The following is a 20,135-nucleotide window of genomic DNA, read 5'->3' as shown; positions in this document are numbered from 1 at the left end:
CTCCTCTTTACCAGGCTAAACATAGGCATTTCCCTAAACCATTCCTCGTAAGGCTTGGTTTCCAGACCCTTTATCATCTTGGTTGCCCTCCTCTGCACACCTTCCAGCTTGTCAATTTCCTTCTTAAATTATGGTGCCCAAAACTGGATATGTACAGTATTCCAAGGCAGAATAGAGCGGTACTATGACTTCTCTTGATGTGGACATTATACTTCTGTTGATGCAGCCGAGAACAGCATTAGCTTTTTTGCTGCTGCTTCATCACACTGTTGACTCATGTTAAGCTTGTGGTCTACTAAGACCCCTAGACCTTTTTCACATGTGCTACTGGCAACCCAGGTGTCCCCTATCTAATATTTGTGCAGCTGGTTATTCCTGCCTAAGTTTACTTAAAGAGCTTTTAGCCACCCCTCCTCAGGGAGGGAGGATTCTCAGAAGTGAGAGGGTTGAGGGTACAGATTTCGTTATCTGAAAGCTGACCCATGCCAGGCCTTGATGGTTTCCTATGTGTACCTGCAAAATCAGAGAGGCATTCCAAAGCTGTGTGGTCTCCTGCCTGAAAGAGCTTTGAGTGCTATACACACACACATACTCAGTATTTTGTTGTGAAGCCCATTTTTGTATTGCCATGTACATCCATTTATGATTTGGCCAGTGCTTGCTTTTTAGAGTCAAACAAACTAATAACTATTATTAATTATTCTTACGTTCCATCTATGCTCATATAATACTGTAGAAGTAAAAATACAGGTTCCAGCCCTGAGGTACATGCAGTATAAAACAAAACAATCTCTAGAAACTGACTGAATGTAAGTATAATGTATTGTGAGGTAGATGAAGTAGATGAAGTTATTTAAAACAAAACCCGATTCACTTTTATATTAGTCTTTCATGGGCTCGTTACAACAGTTTTATAGTATTGCTCTCTGTATAATATTCTTATTCAAACACCATTTTTGCTGGTTCCTGTAAAGTTAATTAATGTGTTTCTTCTAACTCCTTGCACACCATTAGCCACAAACCACCTGGAGCATTGGAGAATTTATCTGCAACCATTTCCAGGATGAGATGAATGGTCCAAGTCATAAATCCTGGAGACTGAATGAATGAGATACTTTTATTTATTGTCAACCAGAATTGCCTTTGTAAAGATGCTAGTTTTTTAAGTGTCTTAAGAGGTAATTTCCCAATTTTACTATTAAATGGCTATTGAGAAAGATTTTACCAGAAAGATTTTACCACAATGGCAAGTTGCAGGAAGCAGGGAGTAGAAATAAACTGACAGTTTTCCAAATGGAGATATGAAGGCAGTGGAGTCCCCCAAAGATCGGTATTGGGATCTGTTCTTGCTAACTTGTTCATAAACAATCTAGAGTTAGGGATGAGCAGTGAGGTGGGCTAAGTTTGCTGAAGGTATGAAATTGTTCCTGCTCCTTAAAACACAAAGAGATTGTGAAGAGCTCCAAAATTATCTCTCCAAACTGAGTGAGCAGTAAAATTGCAAAGGCAATTCAGTGTAAACAAAAGTAAAGTGATGGATGTTGGAGCAACAAAAATTAATTTCACATATACACTCAAGGGGTCTGACCAGGAATTAAATCTTGAGGTACTAGTACATAGTGATATTTCACCTCCACTGTCAGAGGCAGTACAGTGGTACCTCGGGTTTAGAACTTAATTCGTTCTGGAGGTCCGTTCTTAACCTGAAACTGTTCTTAACCTGAAGCACCACTATAGCTAATGGGGCCTCCCGCTGCCGCTGTGCTGCTGCTGCACGATTTCTGTTCTCATCCTGAAGCAAAGTTCTTAACCTGAGGTAATATTTCTGGGTTAACGGAGTCTAACCTGAAGCGTATTTAACCTGAGGTACCCCTGTATGCCTCTGAATGCCAGTTACTGGGAATTGCAGGTGGACAGAGTACTGTTGTTCTCGTGTCCTATTTGTGCTTACATAAAAAACCACACTGTGGTACTTATTACAGGAAAGGAAAAGAGTTAACAGGATATGGGAATGGGGCAGCATGTGGTGTGGGATTGCTGGGTTTTATTCTTAAATGAAGCTTTTTTGTTTGTTTGTTTGTTTGATTGTGTGTGCGTGTTTAATCCTGACTCTTAGGATTGGAAGAGCAAACTGTCTAATTGCGTAACTGCAAAAGCAAGAAAGCTGACAAAGAAACAATAACAGTATTTTTGAAAGTACGAATAGATTTCTTCCTCTATGGAATCCCTTCTATCTCTCATTCAATTGCCATTTCAAGATTACTGCCTGAAAATCACTGCAGGATGACTGGTTCCGAATGTTTTCAGACAAGAACATTAGCCTTTAAATCGGTATGTAAGCTGCCTTTTAAAAAATAAGTGAATGAGCTTGTGAAATAGCGTATTGGAAGTTCAAAATAGGCTCTTGTCTTTTAGAGGTACATCTAATTCAGAAACGGCATCAACATAATTGTCACGATTTTCATTTTAAAAAGAGAGCAAGAAATCTTGGCAAAAGTATAAAAACTTTCTGTTGGTTGCCTGGCTTGCAGCCTAGTGCTAAGTATTTTCTTCTTGGATTCCCCACCAAAGACAGGAAACTGAATAACAAGTAAAATGCATTCAGATTGCACAGGAGATGCACCTTCACTTGCACATGACTTAGATAAGGAATGGAATAAAGTACGACATTTGCCCAACAAATTCCAGGGAAGTAAGACATTAGATGTGGGGAAATCCAGATGGTACATTTGTTGATAGCCAAGTGGGACTTTTATTTTATTGAGAACCAGTATTCTGTTCTGCCCTTTCTTAATGTATGCCTCCTATGTCAGAAGTTGCTTGGTGGAAGTACTTTTACAACTTGTCTCTAGTTGCATGCCCAGGTGCTCTGAGCCCTATGACACACATCAAACAGGTACTACCCCAAACAGATTGCCTTAGGGAGAGTGCTGTGGCAGCCAGCCCCCATCTGGGAGGGTGGGTGGGAGATCTGATGACTGAGGCGCTGGGTGGGAGGCCGGCATTCCTTTTATGCTCAGAGGAGATAATGTGTGGCCTTTGGGAATTAAGTTGCTTCAGGTAACTTCTGTTCTGTATGTTACTCACTATAGGCAGCGGTGTCCAAACTTTTTTCAAAGAGGGCCAGATTTGATGAAATTAAGGGCCGTGAGGGCCGACCAAAGTTGTTGACCTTTTGTTAGGATTGAAGTTGTTGACCTGTTTAATGTTATTACCCTAAAGTTGTTGACCTTTTTTGATTGAAGTTGATGAGCTTTTTAAAGGGTTTTAAAGGTTTTTACCCCAGGAAATAAACTGCCACAGGGGCCAGATTAGACCAACCATCAGGCCGAATTAGGCCCCCAAAACGGACTTTGGACAGACTTAGAGGATAGTATTGACTTGAATTCCTTGGAAAATATGATTGTCTTAAAATATCCTAGACTGCATAATATCCGTTTAGCTATCCTTATCCATTTAATATCCATTGAAATGTCCTTCTTTATATTTTTTTTGCCGTTTGTCATAATCTTTACACTCTGTGTTGTGTGCAACATAGCGCTAGGTCACTTGTTTTGTCAGTGTGAGGTTTTCTCCTTGCACAAGGGAATGTTTTCTACCTTTCCTCCTTCGAAACTAGAGGAGAAGCGGATCTGGGGACAGCGTAGTGCACATGGAGAGAGGAGGAGGAGAGAGAAAGTGCCATTGTGCTGGCAGCAATCCTTTCCATAGCACTTTTATTTAGTCAAATACAGCCTGATCTTTTTCATGCTGAGTTCAAAAGTGAAGTTTTAAAAGTGTATATTTTTGAAACTTTCGAAATATTTTTTAAAAAATGGGGATTCTGAGGAGGAACACATTATTTTACTGTTTTAAAGCCAGAGTAGACATTGTGAAAATGGCATGGGATGTTCTGTGAAACTGTGTTGCCGAAAATTATGCTTTGCTATTAGGACACTGGCAAGTTGTGCTAATCATTGCAGTGGGAGAGGGAGAAACTAGATGTGCAACTCTCATTCTTTGGCTGCAGGCCTGTGCTTATCATAATGTCGAGTTCGGCCTTGAGGATGGGTATAAAGACAGTTTCTTGTTCAACAACTGTATTGTTAGAAAAGGGATTTGAACTAGCATAGTTAACAGAGATATATATAAAATCAGAGGTGTACTTGTCTTTTTAGACCTCTGAAAGCTATATGTATAAAGAGAGCTTTCAGAGATTTAAAAAGACAAGTACACCTCTGATGATACAGTTTTTGTGTGTATGCTTTGAGCTTTAATTTTGGGATACTTATCTCTGAAGGGCCCTTGTAGTGAACCAGCTGCCTAACTTGTAGCTTATTTAATAGATACGTTTCTTCAGGACAATGCTTTTAATTTATTACCACAGGAAGACTTGGGAGGATGTAGGTTCCTGCAAAGGATCTGTATTGTGCACATGCAGCAGAGAATGAGGAAGGAAAGGAAGGAAAGTTAAGGCCAAGAGACCCTGGTATCCTTTGCACCTAAGAGATGTAGTAAACATGCAGTTTCAACCTTTCTTCTTTGTGTTGTAAAGCTTTGATGAGCGCAAAGGAAGTTTACATGTCCAAAAGTGAAATGGATCAGAACTAGAAATAATTAAGAAATTGCTTTCTCTTCCTGGGCACAAGCAGTGCTACCAGGCTCAGAACAGATGCCTTGTAACTTAGAAAATTTGTTTGGAAATTGTTTTCATGGTTATATATATATATATATATTAAATAAAATATTACACTGTTTAATATGATAATTTTAAAGCTGTTTATATCAGAGACAATAAAAAGAAATGTCAGTATCAATTCATATAAAAGTACCAACAAGAACATTCAAATTTCATAATAATTAAGTAAAAACAAAACTATGGGTTGAATCTAATAAAGTCATTGTGCAAGTGGAATAACTTCCACCAATGCTGTGGATCTCCAAAACATATCTGAGGGTGGGGGAGAAGGGGGAACTAAAGTTCTGTTGTGGGAGCGGACACCATTCTGCTCAAGCAATGTGTTTGTTGGGTACAACCCTATATATCACAGGTAAAGCTGAGTGGTATACAAAGAATGAAACAGTAAGAATCCAAATCTAGAAATGCTTGCATAAACATATGTTTTCAAGAGGCATTTAAAGGTCATGACTGTCTTCTACTGTCTCACATACTTGCCAAGTGACAGTCCTCTCTCTGGTCATGGAACAACCAGACCTTGAACTTGGCTTGATAGCAATGGGTGTATGGGATGGCCTCAAAGACTGATTTGCCAGGAATGTGTGTTAATATTCTAGACCTTGAACTCTTTGCATATTTTTAGGTTCTCTATATTATTTCCCCCACCTTGTTTCCTTTAAAGGCTTAGGAACCACTTCTGGTTTTCTGCATGCATAGGTTCAGGTATTGTGAGTGTTTAATTGCTGTCTTCCCCCTTCTTTGCCTTGTAAAATATTAGAACTGTGAATATAGTAAAAGAAGAGAGCAAAGCATAAAAATTATACCGGTGGAAAGGAGCTATATTAGTGTTGATTTTTTAATTCAGAAATTAAATAAAGAATGCATGTGTTTCTCCCAACCTATTTTTTGATTATTTGATATTCTTCTCCAATACATCAGTTTAGTAATTTGGGTGATTTCCCACATCTTTAGTAACTATTCTTGTAAGGTTAGGACTCTCTTCCTTTATGCAGCTGAACAATGCATACCCTTGCTTTGGGGTTGGGAAGTGGGCTCTCTTTTCTTGATCCACTTAACACTTTTTTTAAAGTTCCAGAAAGTGTAATTCAGAATTTAAATAATGTTGCTTCGGGACCTAAGACTCTTTGTATTAGGATGCTGAGATTCACCTGATCTAATGGGGAGGTCTGCCATCTAGTGGAATTGAAGTGGTGCTTACAAACACATGGGAAAAATAGGCCCAGAATTTTGAATGAAAACCTAGTTGCGTTTCTTGAGTTTAAACTTCTTTGTTTTGTAAAATGCTTTTTTTTGTAATAGCACAAATGCAGTTGCACATGGCAAAGTAATGTTACGTTATTTTGTACCTTGGCTTGGAGGAATTACTGTATGTTGAATCAGTATGGTTGCCCCCTAATTATAAAGTGGCATCTGAGCCAAAATCCTGAGGCTATATGCATAGAGCACCCTTCACCAACCTTTGATGTCTTCCAGATGTGGCAGGCATATGGTTGGCAAAAGCCAGGATAGAGAAATGGGAGGGGGAAAACTGGTTTATAGTGGGATGAGATAAAGGGCAAGTCTGGTTGCATCCTGGCATGATGTTGGTTCTCATTCAAGTGAAGAAAAAAATGTTATAAAACATTATGAAATGACCCAGGGTGTGTGTGTGGGGGGGGGGGCAGGAAGTCTTACACATTTCTGTACCCCATTATAATATCAAGAGTTGAACAAGAACACAAGAGCTAGATTCTGGCTTGAAGCCTAAGAAATGTGTTTGTTTGTTTGTTTTATCCTATTGCCCCATTGATCTGTGAAGCCATTGCCACAACTGGCAGGTTTGGTCTAGCTAACTTTCTGACTTTCTAAACTGATCACAACTTGGTATTTCAGAGTGGAGGGGGGGTGTTGTTGTTTGGTATACAGTTTCCTTTCTCTGCAATAATGATTTGCCTACATTGCAGTGTTGCCCCCAATACTTCAGATTCCACGTATTATATATACACATGACACATAAGCAAAATAAAGTTCAAGGGATGCTCTCAGGGACGCCACGAGTTGCGGAGCAAAACTATTTCTAACCCTTGTTGGATCTAATCAAGACTGTAATGTTCCATCTTGGATTATTTTTCAGCATATTTGAAGGCAATGGAATGTTGGAACTGGGGGGAAATGGATAGAAACACAGATACTGGTAGCAAAAATCAAGAAAGAAAAGGCTTTCTTAAAAGTTTCTGCATTATGAGTAGTGACACATTTCAAAAACAGGACAATCTCTTAAACTGAACCAGTATCGATAAATGTAAATTTCATATTTGGACTAGAAAATTCTTTCCATATTGTCTGTTCAGCTATCTGTTTTCAGATTAATTGCTGCAGAAACCTATTGGTCATCCAGTCAGGAAACCAGCAATTCCGGACCATGTAAGAATTTCTGAATAAAGGAGACAAAATATCAGGGCTTTTTCACTGTTGGCCCAGTTCCAGTTTTGTTCTGCTCCATCAGCTAGGTGGCAAGTTTTGTAGAGCTGTTCATTTTGCTTCTGTTGAAAACGTGATGTTTCAGAAATACTCCATATGTATATTTGTTTGCACATGTGTTTTATATGTTTATGTAAGTTTATGTGGTTTGTGTAATATTTACTTTGTGTGGCTAAGAATATTTGATGGCTGGCCTGTTTCCAAAGGTGTGTGAAGTGGAAAATTCTGTTCTGTTAATTTTGGACAGGTAAATTGTAATCACTTATAGATAATTTCAGTGTTAGATACTCATGCTATTGTTCCCATTTACCCTTTTCATATCCCTTTGAGTTGTACATCTTGAAGACTATACATTGAAAAGAAAAACAATGGAGGTTAAAATATAATTGTAGTGTATGTATTATTACCACAAATTATAACTAACAAAGATAAATTAGTTCGGTATGGTAACGTGGTTCTTGGTGTGCAGTATTGCCCATAGAAGATGATGGTGGAAAAACCCCCAAATGATTTTTAGTGTAGTTGAACTTCACACTTAGGCTGGAAATGCATATTATGGGGTAAACATGGGTTCCCAAGGTTAGTAGGGAAGGAGGGACCTTTGCAGAGGAGCTGTGAAGGCTATATTTAGGCATTGTCATTCACTCATTTCCCCAAATCTTCTGCCCTTGTTATTTTGTGAAACAAGAATTAGACATAGCCTGAAAATTTGTAGAGTCAGCCAATATATTGCTCACTAAAGACTATAGGATCAGTCAGGTTTTATCAAAGTAGCCAGACAGAAATTGAGCATAGCATTATTTTTTGTTAACTGAAGTTTAATGAAATGTGAAGTATACCTAATCAATTGGGATTGTTTCTTTTAATAAGCACTTAGTTCTGACCCACTGCCGCCGCCATGTTAGTTTGACTTTATCTGGAAATTCTCAAATCTTCAAACTTTATGGAACTTTTCCCGTATTGATTTGTGTAATGCAGAATTTGTGTTTAGAACACATGTTCAGTTCACGTAATGTTGGCCAGTGGAGAAAGGTAGCTCTCAGGAAAAGCTACCAACTTGATCTAATTCTGAACTGTCATTGAACCTGGAATTAATCCTTGGATATATATATATTTTTAAAAAACATATTTTGTTAAGACTTTACCTAATACATTACACACCCAAAACAAACTAATCTAAACAAAAAGAAAAAGAAAAACAGAGAAGAGAAGAAAAAGAAGACTTTGTATTCTTCTTTATCTAATCCTTGGAAAATTTTCTGATGGTTCACCAGAAGGGGCAAAAGGTTCCTGAAATGTGGATGCTGGGCAGGCACAGACCACAATAGTTTGGCAGTTCAGACAAAATGACAAACTGCTGAGGTGGACAACTGCTGTGCACAAGGGAGAGAGAAAGCAGAGTCTTGAGGTCCTGCACAACTCAAATCAAGCAAGCCGTGTGTGGTGAGGGTTTTTGAAACAGCTCCAACTCCCACACCAGAGAGGGTGAGCCTTGGTTGCCAGAGCAGCTTGAAGAGGTTGATGGGAAGAAGAAGGAAGATGGGTTGGGAGAAGCGAGAGCAACAGCAATACTGTACCAAAAGGAGCTTTGAAACAACCACCACCAGCCGCAGCAAAGAAATCCTAGACAATGTAGACTTATGGTGGGACTTGATAAAACAGAGAGCTTTACATGAAGTAATAGCACATTGGGAAGACCCTGGGTGGAGGAAAAATACATAAGTAAAACATAATAGTAATCTGAAATGTCATTAAGCCTCATTAAGCCTGTATGATGAGAAGATATTTCACCACCTCTAACAAAGAGCCTCACTAAGCTTTCTCTGTAAATTTGAATAGACTTGAGAAATAGGACACCATGTTTGCTATTATTTCTGAATGAGTAGTAACCTACTTCACAGGGCTGCTTAAAAAAAATATGTGGAAAAAGAATCATTATGTTTCCCTTGGCTTACTGAAGGAAGGGTGAGGGGAAATGTATTAAATAGATATTCCATTGTTCTTTGTCTTGAAGATTCTACTTTCTGCCTTGCACTGTGATCGTGCTTTCTTGTAGGTTAACAATTATTGGTAAAAGCAGTGGGCCCTAGCACTTAACTGTCTTATGGATGGTATGCTTCAAGTCTACTAAATTTGCTTTTTCAGATGTAAGGCAGAAGTACAGATTTTCTTTACAAAACTAGTAGTTGACCTTATCATTTGGTGAAGTCTACTTTGATCATTTTAGAAATAGATCAGGTACACTGGATGTATGCCAGGAATCTAGAAAATTGCAAAAAAGCCTATGGGATCACTAAGGGAAATGTTTATGAAGAGAAAGAGCTCTCATTTCCAAAAAGCAATAACATTCCATTGTAAATGGAATTTTCCCGTTGGATGTAGGGGGGAAAATGTCTGTCAAAATTGAAAACATTTTTTTCACATGTTAAATGTGGTACATTAATAAGAATGTTTAGAATTTAGATTAACAAAGTTCTGAAACATATAATACATATAGTTTCTTCTGGTATTTCACAAATGTGGAAAGGTTTCTAAACTTTAGAAGGCACTTGTATATGCTTGAACTGTATTGCGGGGGGAAATAAGCAAGTTCAATGCACTGGGTCCAATTCAGGGTGTGTTAGTACTAGTATAAAAGCCCTAAATGGCTTGGAACCCAGCTACCTAAAAGAGCACCTTCCCCAAAATCAACAGTCTTGGATTGTACAATTGGCAGGTGAGGCCTTATTGATAGTGCCTTCACAGGGGGCTGGCCTGGTTCGCAGTGACCCAAGATAGGCCTTTTCAGTGGCTGTTCCCTTTTTCTGGAATGTCCTCCCAGTGAGGTGCATCTAGACATTATTATCTTTCAGGAGAAATTTGAAAACATTAGTGCTTCCCCGGCATGGCCGAAAGACCCTGTTTCAGGCAACCCAGAGATTGCAGGTTGAGAATATTTGAGCTGTTTTTATCATTTCTGCCACCCTAGGCTCCTTCAAGAGGAAGAGCTGGGTTTAAAATGGTCTTATAAATAAAGTAAAACTGCTTTGAGGTTGTTGGGGTTTTTTGTACAATCAAGCGGCATATAAATTTTATGAAAAAATAAATAAAATTGTGGGGATTTAAAGAAGCATTAGAATAAGAAGGTCAAGACATAGAATAGTTTTGTTTTAAATACAAACACTTACTTGTCTTGGCCTTTTAAATGACAATTTTTGGTTTTAGACCATTTAGATCGTATGCAGCCCACCTGTCATATTTGCCTGTTAACTCAACTGAGTAGCAAGAAGCGGGGTAATTGTGTAAGGGGAAAGGGAGATGCAGTAAGGTGGAAAGGGGGAAAAGGAAGGTGGGGAAGGGGAGCCCTGCCTACTATCAGCTGTGGCCCTGCTTCTACCCCCCCCCCGCACTCCCAATTATCCCTGAGGGATGGCTGCCCTCAGTTTTACTTGCTTTTTAGAACTCAGAACAGTAGCCAAACTTAAGTTCAAAACTCCCCCCAAAAACCACACACATTTCCACAAGGCTCGCATATCTGATGTATTGAACTGTAGGATGAAATTCCTTCGGCACTGATGCATAGACAGTATTGGTGCAATGATATATATAATTTTCACATTAAGCGCTTTGGATGTGAATTACTATACTTCCTCACTTTTTTAAAAAAAGTAACGCATATAACAAAAGAGGCAGAGGAAGCAGCCAGGAAGTACAGTATGAAGTGCTCTACATCCTTGATCAGTTGCTTTTATTTCCTGGTGGTGGCAGCTGTGACTGCTTTTGAACAGGATAATGAGCCAGAATTTATTCACTTCATTTCAAAGGCTTTATTGCTTGCCTTTCAATCAAATGATCCTCAAGGTGGCTTACAGTATTTTGTAATAATACATAAGATGCAAGATGACAAATGATTGTGAATGATCTATTGCCTGTTTTATTGTAATTCTTTTTGGGGAATTTGCATTAAGATTAATATATGTGATTTGGGGTGCGGTGGGGGACTAAGATATGGTAGTGAGTGGTGGTCCATATTGTATTTCAGTGATCTTACGTGGACATGCTGCATTTTATTTACATTTTTAATGTATGGATTTGATTGTTTTATTTTGTATTGGTTTTAAATTTTGTTCACTGCATGGATACATTCATATTATTATTATGTGGTATAAAAATAGAATGGATAAAATAAATATGTTTCCTATCTTCAAACTGTGGTGCACCCTGAATTGAGCAAAATTAGTGTATTGTTGCTTTAGAAGCAATAGCAGCTATACTGGCCTTTTTGTCAGACTGGTGGACATTAATCTCCTCACTTAAAACAAGAATAAAAAGAATGAGGAGGATTTCAAAAGTACTGAAATAGGCTCCGCATATTGATCTTCCTCTTCTTCCTTCAGGCAAGACATCTCAAAGTCCCTTGTAAAGCTTCATCTGACTGCAGTTTTTAAAGCTGCTAACTGTAGACATAAATAGCTGTCGCCCGCATTTGATGAAACACTGTTGATGAACATGACAGTGTGTCCCCTAAGGAAAGTTTTTATTGACTCAGATCAAGGGAACATGGAAGCTGAGATTGGCATCAACACGGTGGTACATTTATCCAGCTCTGTCAAGAGCTGCCATTGCCACAGCAGGTGACCTTTGCAGCTGTGCTCTGCTGCCCCTTGTGGTGAGCTGCTCTGGCTGCAGATTGAATCTCTTGCTCTGACTTCTTGTTACTGAAAACTCTCTCAGTGCTGTTCTCATCTGCCTGTTGTTATTCCTGGCTCTTTTTCTTCCTACAAACCACACTTCATGGTGTTACATTGTCAAGAGCTTGACAGGGAAAATGAAGAAGCATCCATTTGAAAGACTAGGTTTACCTGGGTGAGAACTTCACATCACAGGAGCAGTTTGCATGTCATAGAATCATAGATTCCTAGATTGCAGATTTAGAAGAGACCCTGGGAATCATTCTAGTCCAGCCCCCTGCAACGGAGGAACATGCAGCTGTCCCATACCGGGATCAAACCTGCAACCTTGACATTACCGGCACCACTCTCTAACTAACTGAGCTATCTACAACTTCAATGTAAGATACTGGAGTGGGTGTGTTCAGCTAATGTAGAAAATACAAGTCATTTTTTGTGTGAATAAAAGGAAAATGCCAAGAACTGCCTTGTCTGGGCTTGCATTAGATTGTCTATGTATAGGCAAGCACACTCAGTGAACTGTTTTGTCCTTTTGTTGGGCTATTGTAATGGTTTTATTGTAGTGGTAGTGGGAGTCGGCTATTGTTCTTGTTCTTGTTTTTTATAATGTTTTTTGTGTTTTTATCTTGTGAACTGCCTTGAGATCTACAGATGAAGGGCACTATACAAATTTAATTAATAAATAATAATATTACTAGAGACACACTTAGGCTCATTTCTAATGGATTCCTGGGGATTGGTGCTTCCTGCTGCCCATCATAGTGGCCCTCCATTTTGCTCATCGCCTGGCAACGCCAGGATCATGTTTGCAAGATGTAAACCAATTTTTAAAAATGAGAATTTAGGTCACAGGAGAAGGTCATAATCTAGTACCTGTTTGCATGCAGAGATTTGTAGTGGACTGTTATCTATTTGTTTTCCTTGCAGGTGCTTTTGTAAGTCTTCTCTTGTCCCCCTTCAACCAGTGAAAATTTGGTCTTTTGCAAATAATTAATTTACATCATTATTATCATCATCTATTAATTAAATGTGTATCACTGATTTTCCCCCTTTTCCTTTTCTCCTTTTTTCAGCAAAGTTATCTGAATGTTCACTGACTGAAGTTTTTGCTATGTTCAGGAAGTCTTAGCAGATGTAATAAATCAACATTCATAAAAATAATATACAGAGCAATGTTCAGTTAACATAATTGACACAAAGTGTGTATACTTCCAAAGCATCAAGGCAAGGTTAACAGCAGTTTGGATTCCCTTGAGGATTGGGAAGAAAACGCTGTTTGTGTAGAGACAGCACTATTTCTATATAGGCAGCTTGGTATGAAAGGAAAGTTCAGTAGCTTTTGCTCATTCATTGTGTCTTAGAAAACAGCTCTGCCTGCCAGTTGTTTTTTTCAAACTTTGAAAGCATTAACTTGCATTAACTCTGATAGTGCTGACTATCTGTAGCTTGCTGTCAGTGAAGAATGTGTGTATTTGCTGTGCGAGAATTAATGGTGCATGAAATTAAATACGCTAACAGGTTTTCCCCCCTTCTTTGATACTTAAATACGTGTGGCATTTAATTTTCTTATCTGTTTCTAGCTATAGAAGGCTGTCTTGTAAATAGCCACTCAGCTGCAGGGTGGATAAGACTTGTGCTCAGAAGGGTTACTACCTTTTCTCCTCCCCATCCCTGACCCCAAATTGATTGATACAGGTATGTGAACAGAAAGGCTAATGAAAATGTTCTGGACTCATCACTTCTGTGGATTCATTCGAAGGCCAGTAGAAGCAGGAGATTAGATCTAATATCTTGGCACTATAATTTATCCACTATACTTGAGTCATAATCTTCACTGTTCCAGTCCAACAAAAACAGGGCATTTATTACAAAAGGCAAGCAGATTGTTTCCCTCTTCTTCTGCAACCTTATTCTCCTTTACCAGAGAGTAAAGCCCCACTTGAATTTACTTTCAATCCAAGCCATGCTTACTTAGGAGTAAATTTCATTGCTAGATTCAGTGGAATTTTAGGAAATTTCAGGTATTAAGATTGTAACCTCAGTAACAAAACAGAGAAGCGGGAAATTCATTGTCTTTACATTTTAATGAGAAAGCTGTCTGCATGATTATGCAAAAGGCCTTTTAAAGAAGAGACATTGGTTGTATAAACACTGCTTAAGTAGACATCTGCTCACACAACTGGGATTTCCCCTCTCTCCCTCTGCAGCCCCACCTCCCCCAATAGCTGGATCTATGTATTACTTGGTGCTGCCTCAGTTTAGCTAACTGCTGGTTGAGCAAACTAAAGCTCTCCTTTGCACTTAGAAGTTTCATTTTCTGCTAGTGGTGACTCAATAAATATAAGGATACACACTAATGTTTATTTTTAATAAAAACATTTAATTAAAAATGCAGTAAAATGGCTACATACAATTTCAATAAAACAGACAATACAGCACAAAGCAATGCATATTGTAACAATAGCAGTTCCAAAGCAGCTCAAAAAAACTATTTTATTTTCTCAGGTTTTTTGAGATGCACACTAATGTTTGACTAGAAATCCCATTTAAAAACTTTTGTATGAATAGACAACAAACTTGATGAATAGAAACAACTGCTTTGCATTTAACAAGTACATGATGTAATGAAGATCAACCAGAATAAAAGACACTTATCATTTGCTAGCAATATTAAGAGGGTTTAATGGCCTCCATAAGTCCCACATACTTTAGTAAGGTTTGTGAGAGTAGAGGGTTTAAGAATTGTACTGAGAGTTTCAAGATAATGAGCTTAGATTTACAGCAGAGCCAAATTAGTTTCAGGATTCCTGTATTAATCCATTCCATATGGAGAAAATTATAGCGTGAAGTATGAGTAGAACCTGTTAAGAAATGAAAGTGTGACATATTTTCTTAGAAATACGTGCTGCATTTGATTTCTTGGTTCTTTTAGAGCGAAACATAATGGCATTTAAGGTGTTTTATTTGTCTTGTTTCAATTAGAACTGGAGCTGGCAATGGGAAAGCATCTTAAAAGTGATTTTGAATCAACATTATTTGAGTGTAGTATTCAAATTGCAAATTATTTTACGTATTTGTAAACATTCATGCATTATTTAGGCATGATCAGGTGTGCAGCGAGAAGATAGAAAAATGTACAGTGGTGCCTCGCAAGACGAAATTAATTCGTTCCGCAAGTCTCTTCGTCTTGCGAGTTTTTCGTCTTGCGATGCACGGTTTCCCATAGGAATGCATTGAAAATCAATTAATGCGTTCCTAGGGAAACCGCCTTCAGACCAGGTCCGGGGACAGTCTGTCCCCGGACCTCTTCTGAAGGCTGGGGGGGGGGACAAGGGCTTTTCTTCCCACCCCCAGCATTTAAAAAAACCCCGGGACAGCGGAGGACTTCTCCGCTGTCCGGGCGCTCTTAAAATGCTGGCGGGCGGCATTTTAAAATCGCCCCGGGACAGCGGAGGACTTCTCTGCTGTCCGGGGCGATTTAAAAGCCCCTGGGAAGGCAGGCAGGGGGGACAAAGACTTTCGCCCCCCGCCCGCCTTCAGAAGGTGTTCCCGCCCCCCGCCCGGCTTCGGAGCAGCGTTCCGAAGCCCGGCGGCGGCGGGAGGAGGCGTTCCCGCCCCACCGCCCGGCTTCGGAGGAGGTCCGAGGACAGTGGGGAAGACGCGCTGCGCTTCCCCGCTGTCCCAGATATTTCCCTATGGGCTGTCGTCTTGCGAAGCAAGCCCATAGGGAAATTCGTCTTGCGAAGCGCCTCCAAAACGGAAAACCCTTTCGTCTAGCGGGTTTTCCGTCTTGCGAGGCGTTCGTCTTGCGAGGTACCACTGTACCTTCATTTTAACACAGTGGAGCTATTTACTTATATAACATAATTTCAATGATATTTTCAGTTTTCTTGACTCTTTTGATAGCAGAAAATGCAGGAATACTTTTTTACATGAAATTTGGTTAGCCAAATGTATCTTTTGAGTCTGTTTAAGAAATAAAATCTAATTTATTACAGTTTTATCATTTCCTGCCTCCAAGAGGTTCAGGGCAGCATTCTAGCCCTGTGTGACAGAATACAGTAACTTTGTTTGCGTACAATACCAAACCATAGTTTTGTGCCTCATGACCAAGCTGTAGTGAGCCTCGGACCCACAGCCTTCTCCTTTGCCTGTGCAGCCAAGAAAAGATAGAAACTTTAGTTTTTTATTAAGAACAGCTTTCTGTACCATCTGGACCCGGAACTCTTAGTTTAGAGAAGTTTATTGCTTCAGAAACTATAGTTCCAAGTCAGTTTGTTTAAAACTAACCAGTTAGTGTTTACCACTGCTTGGTAGTCTGGACAACACAACAGTGGTGAACCACAGTTCGAAACTCATTCCTGTTTGCTCAGGTTGCACTAAATTATGGGTTAGCCGCATGACATGTGAAACGTGGCACTGAGAGAGAAGCCCCCAATTTTTATAGTTTGAGCTTGCTTCTTCCTAGTCTCAGTCCGTCAAGCCCTCTTCAGGCATTTGCCTGGACACATGAGGCAGGTATAGGCAAACCAGGCCCTCCAGACATTTTGGGACTACAACTACCATCATCCCTATCTAACAGGACCAGTGGTCAGGGATGATGGGAGTTGTAGTCGCAAAACATCTGGAGGGTCCAGTTTGCCTATGCCTGACATGAGGGCTACAACTGTGTCAAGAGAGTGGGGTGCAGATGCTTGCTCTGTCTCCTATATCCCCATGTATGGGAATCTCACAGACCTTAGTGCACTGAGATGTGTGTTCAGCTTAGACGACATGGAGTCTTCTAAGTACAACCAGAAGAATGCACATATATTACCCCTTCATACTTTCCTTCTAAACGCATGAGCGTCTGAAAATAAACTTCACGTGTGGGGATATTGGGGAGATGAGGCAGTGACCTTTGTTCGTTGTTAATTGTTAGGAGAATTTATAAGATTTATAAGATTGGAAACCTACACATTTTGGAAAGTTATGGGAATTTTGCATCGTGACACAGCTATTATACTATATAGTCACTAGGCATTACATAATTAGCTTTGTGTAGGATGGTAGGCATTCCATATTAATATTTTCCAGATGTAAGGAGCTGAGGAATTATGTGTTTGGGTATGTATGGCAGGTGCATATTATCTGGTTAGTGTTGGGGTTTTTTAAAATATTTTTTCAGATATTGCATTTCTACTGCTACCAGCTTACATGATAATTGAAGCTGCCTGTCAAAAGCAGTCTAATACTACAGAAATATTTGGATATTCCTTAATGGCTTTTCTGAGCAAACCTTTCATATTTGGGGGCAGAAATTTCTGGCATGTGAAGGTACAATTCATATATCTTGTGTGATTCTCATTATTAGGAACAGGACAGTTTTGCTATATTAACACAGCACACACATTCCAGAGTTTCTGTTTTCATTGTATCCATTACAATGCTTTTCTGACCATGGTATACCCTAGAAAATTTAATACTGTTCTAAGCTTTTAAAAATGAGTTTTCAGCATGACTTTATAATCCTAACAAGCATATCTGTTTTCTTTAAAGCCTTTGCTTTCCAAGACACATTATCCTTTATATGCCTATAATGTTCCTAAATTTTCTGAGATCTTCCTGCTTGAAACAGTCACATTTTAGACTAAAATCTTAGCTGATGTGTTGATAACCCGCAAATGTCATAAATCAACTGGGGAAGGGGGGATTAAACACTGTGCATGGCGTTTCCGTGTGCTGCTCTGGTTCGCCAGAAGTGGCTTAGTCATGCTGGCCACATGACCCGGAAGCTGTACGCCGGCTCCCTCGGCCAGTAAGGCGAGATGAGCGCCGCAACCCCAGAGTCGTCTGCAACTGGACCTAATGGTCAGGGGTCCCTTTACCTTTAATAGAATCAGAAGAGATGAAGAGTTGTCAGCACTACTTTGGGGTTTACTATCACAATATTGTTTGCTTTCTTAATTACATGGTGCACATCTGTCCTGTGTGTTTATTTGCATGATGCAAGTATCATTGTCTTCACTGGGAATTACTAGTTGTTAAGTAATTATAGCATCTGTAAATTCATATTGTGAAACACAATGGTTCTGAGGCTACTCAAAAGATTTCAACAATAGCCATCAATCAATGTTGCCAATAAAATTTGGAGTTAAAAGATTTGTACATAGTTTCTGGAAACTAGAAAGGAAATAGGTTTCTGCTAAATTTCAAGAGACTCTTCCAGAAAATTGCAGTATCTAACTGGCTGCCAATATACAAATCAAACTTCTGCAGTATTTGTCTTGGCTTCAACATGCTCTAAACTGGGAAGCAGCCTAGCTGTGCTTCCTTCTTTGTGTTCATTTCTTGCATCGTATTTGGATATAAAATAAATCTAGTTTGTACAGGAAAAAGGATGTTCTCTAGCATAATATAGCCAAACTTTTAAAGAATTTGTTAAAAAGCAAGATTGCTTTCTTTATTTTTATTATTTTTTAAGGAAGCTGTGGATTGCTTGAACAAACATGTCTGGATTTGATCAGGCACTTTATCCTTCTATTGGATGTTGATAGAGTAAGATTTTGGAAAGATTGATGCAGCTCCCTGTGTACATTTTTCTGTCCTTCATGTTGTCTAAATGGCTTTGTTTTCAAACAGTGTGAAATCTATAAAAAAGAATGTGTTATGTGTGAAGAACAAAAGTGTGCCATTCATGGTTGTAAAATGGGAAACCATTCCTAAAGTGTGGATTTGATATCCCGCTTTATCACTTCCCTAAGGAGTCTCAAAGCGGCTAACATTCTCCTTTCCCTTCCTCCCCCACAACAAACACTCTGTGAGGTGAGTGGGGCTGAGAGACTTCAAAGAAGTGTGACTGGCCCAAGGTCACCCAGCAGCTGCATGTGGAGGAGCGGGGACGCGAACCCGGTTCCCCAGATTATGAGTCTACCGCTCTTAACCGCTACACCACGCTGGATCTCAATACTCTCAAGTATCCCAAACAAGGTAGTGGCTGCATTTACCAGGCTCCAGCTATCACAACCTCAAATAATTCTGGAGCACAATAAATCTATGTGCTATAACTGGATTGTGGACCAGTGTTCAGATGTCTCTACTGGCAACACTGGTTATGGTTCTATTGCATAAATATGCAATTTAAGAATATATATATGCTTTTGAAATACTGCAAGTTAAAGTGCTGAATAGTCAAATAAAAAGTGATGAACTTGTACGTGTGAACCAGCATTTCCCCTTGATCAGATTTTGAGAAATCACATGTCATTAATACATGGTTTGTGAAGACCCATCTATACCTCTTTTTATGTGCACATATTATATCTTAGATCTAAAAAATCTTGGATTTTCTTCAGGTGCTTTGCTTAGTGGTGATAAGAAGTGTGTGTGTGTGTGCATTTTAAAGCACTTTGCCTTAATGAAGATACCTGTATTTCTGTATTTGTGCCTAGATGCTACCAGTTGTCTGGTCTGAAATCCATGTGGTGGTACTAATCTCAAACTAATTTGGGAGCTAGTGCTTGTAGAAACCCATAGTTAACTGGGGAAAATTTAGGCAAGAATTCCCATAATTATAAAACATAATACTGGTGGAGTCTTTCTCACTGCGGTTTTTCAAAGAAGGGCTTTGAGGGTAATGCTCCTGTATTTTGTTTGCATCGAACAGTATCTTTGGATTGATAAAATCCCCATTGTACATAGTGAGCAATAGTGGAGTTGCTTTTTATATGTGAACATTTTTAATTTGAAGAAGCAGTGCATAAATAAAACATGTGCCTTGTTTGCAAAATAACCATTTTGTAAGAATACTGACATAAAAATAGCAACAGGGGCATCCCCTTGCTTGTTTTGTTTCTCTTGCACTTGCCAGTTAAACAGACATTGGCATTTTAAATATGTCTGTATCTGCTGCCCCCCCCCCCCCACTTTGCCTGAAGGTAAATATTTTATCTTCTTGTCTTCCCTACTTTGGAATGAGTGCTTGTAATGCAGAAAGTTCCCCAAACGACTCCCATGAAACCTGTGTATCATTTATCAGCTTGATTACCATTTTGTAGGAAAACAAGAAAACATGTCATTCAGTATAGTCTTATCCTGCAGCCAAATTATTTAACTCCTAATGTGTCCTTCAGATTACTTGTACTCTGATTTCAACAAAGAAAATAAATGTTAGCTTCTGACAACCTCCAGAATTTGGGGTAGGTGGCAAAATGAGAATGAGGAAGTGTTTGTGAATCAAAAGATCTAAGAAACGTCAGTCAATATTTTATTACCATTATACAAAAGGCATAGGAGACATAAGAGTGCTTGCCTGCTAATGCAAGTACAGTGGTGCCCCGCAAGACGAA

The 20,135-nt window shown here is 39.2% G+C and overlaps 1 protein-coding gene and 1 long non-coding RNA gene across 8 annotated transcripts in view; both read left to right on the top strand.

Annotated features, from left to right (window-relative positions):
* Nucleotides 1-20,135, top strand: part of NHSL1 (NHS like 1) — a 138,673-nt gene that overhangs the window by 21,019 nt on the left and 97,519 nt on the right. The gene's annotated exons all lie outside the window — the stretch shown is intronic.
* LOC310703615 lies at nt 285-10,229 on the top strand. The gene is made up of 2 exons (XR_014524279.1): nt 285-3,207; nt 3,274-10,229. It is a non-coding gene; the product is annotated as an uncharacterized lncRNA (long non-coding RNA).

Source organism: Podarcis liolepis, assembly GCF_965112155.1.
Source record: "Podarcis liolepis genome assembly, chromosome: 3".
In the NCBI taxonomy this organism is placed as follows: domain Eukaryota; kingdom Metazoa; phylum Chordata; class Lepidosauria; order Squamata; family Lacertidae; genus Podarcis; species Podarcis liolepis.
Note: the sequence above shows the minus strand (reverse complement) of the source record. Positions and strands in the feature narration are given on the sequence as shown.